This window comes from Leopardus geoffroyi, chromosome D1, assembly GCF_018350155.1.
Source record: "Leopardus geoffroyi isolate Oge1 chromosome D1, O.geoffroyi_Oge1_pat1.0, whole genome shotgun sequence".
NCBI lineage: Eukaryota > Metazoa > Chordata > Mammalia > Carnivora > Felidae > Leopardus > Leopardus geoffroyi.
In genome coordinates this window covers 67488869-67490716 of record NC_059329.1, presented here as the reverse complement: position 1 = coordinate 67490716, position 1848 = coordinate 67488869, and positions in this window count along the sequence as shown.

Here is a 1848-nt window from a genome sequence, read left to right as displayed (position 1 = left end):
TTTAATGTTTATTTATTTTCGAGAGAGACACAGAGTGCAAGCATGGGAGGGGCAGAGTGGGAGACACAGAATCTGAAGCAGACTCCAGGCTCTGAGATATCAGCACAGAGCCTGACGGGGGGCTCAAACTCACGAACCGTGAGATCATGACCTGAGCCAAAGTCGGACACAACCTACTGAGCCACCCAGGTGCCCCTGGGCAGTTGTTTTATAATCTACATCATAATTTCCTCTGGGTTTTCAATAAACATTCATCTCTAAAACATGAGCTTATTTTTAGGGTTTTAAAACTACATGAAATGCTCCCTGAGGTAAGAGCTGAGAACATAAAGGTAAACAGCCCTAATTTGATTGTCAGTGAAAAACTGTGATGGGAATCTTAGTTCTGGAAAATTAGAATAACCAGAAAATCCTCCAGTCGTAAAACACCTAGATATGCTGGATTAAAAACCCAACAAGAACAACATAGTAAATGTCCTTGTAAATGCATAGCTGAGAGATCTAATGATCTGAATAACAGGAATTTAAGCCTATAAGGGTGCCTGGGTGGCTCAGTCGGTTAAGTGTTGGACTCTTGATTTGGGCTCAGGTCATGATCTCATGGTTTGTGAGATGAAGCCCCCAGTTCATCTTTGTGCTGACAGAGCAGAGCCTGCTTAGGATTCTCTCTCTCCCTCCCTCTCTCAAAATAAGTAAACATTAAAAAAATATTTTGAAAAGTAAAGGAATTTGAGCCTATACTAAGACTGCCCAGATAGCGGTGGATGCAAGAAGGATATTGTTTTCCATTACTTCCAGGACTTGAGTTTTAATGCTCACAGAGACAGAATTAGAGGCTTTGGGCCCATGCTGCAAGCCCTTAAAAACTACACCCTCAGCACAAGGGGCAGTGGGTAGGGTGGAACTAAAGAAAAAAATCCTACCAAGACAGATGACAGTCTGGTGTCTGGATTTACAAGTTGCAAATGGTGGTGGTAATGTGACAGAGGTGGTTGGGAGAGGGGTGTGGGAGTTTCACGTGAGAATTTGCAACCATGGGTCTGTATGTCAGGTAGGTTTGATGTTTGATATTACGCACTTGATCTGGGAATTCCCAAGGCAAGAAATTAATATAGGAAATATCCCTAAGTGTGTGGTATCTCTGGGATGCCTGAGCAACTTAATTAATCTTTTTGATTGATATGAATTAAGTCATAGTAATAAACAGGCATTGAATGTTTACTGTGTCAGCACTCTGCATGCTGAAACTCATTTAATCCTCGGAACAACACTATGACATGCGTACAGTAATCTGTCAACGGTGCGGAGCAATGAGGAGTGGCATCTGTCTCCTAGGATTCATGCGGAAATAAGATGAGGTGTAATGGGATAGGTCAATGCTGATGTGACTCTTTGGAAACTGTGACCATATGCTTTATCCCTTGGATTTTCTCACTTCAAGTAGGACACAGACTCTCAAACTCTTCTCTTCCCCTCTTTCTGGTCGTCCCTAAAGATAAGGAGTACAAGACCCCTTCTTGTTGTAAGGATTTTATTATTGATTCTTGTTGAAGGAAGGAAAGAATTTGAGGTGGCCTTAAAAATGGGAAGAATTTGAATAGGCTGAAAGTGGGAAGAATGTTTCAAGCAGAAAGGATATTGAGCAAATCTTAACAGCAGGAATAATACTTTTTAGAAAAAAATTTAATGTTTTTTTTTAAAATATATGAAATTTATTGTCAAATTGGTTTCCATACAACACCCAGTGCTCATCCCAAAAGGTGCCCTCCTCAATACCCATCACCCACCCTCTCCTCCCTCCCACCCCCCATCAAAAAAAAATTTAATGTTTTTTTTAAAAATTCATTT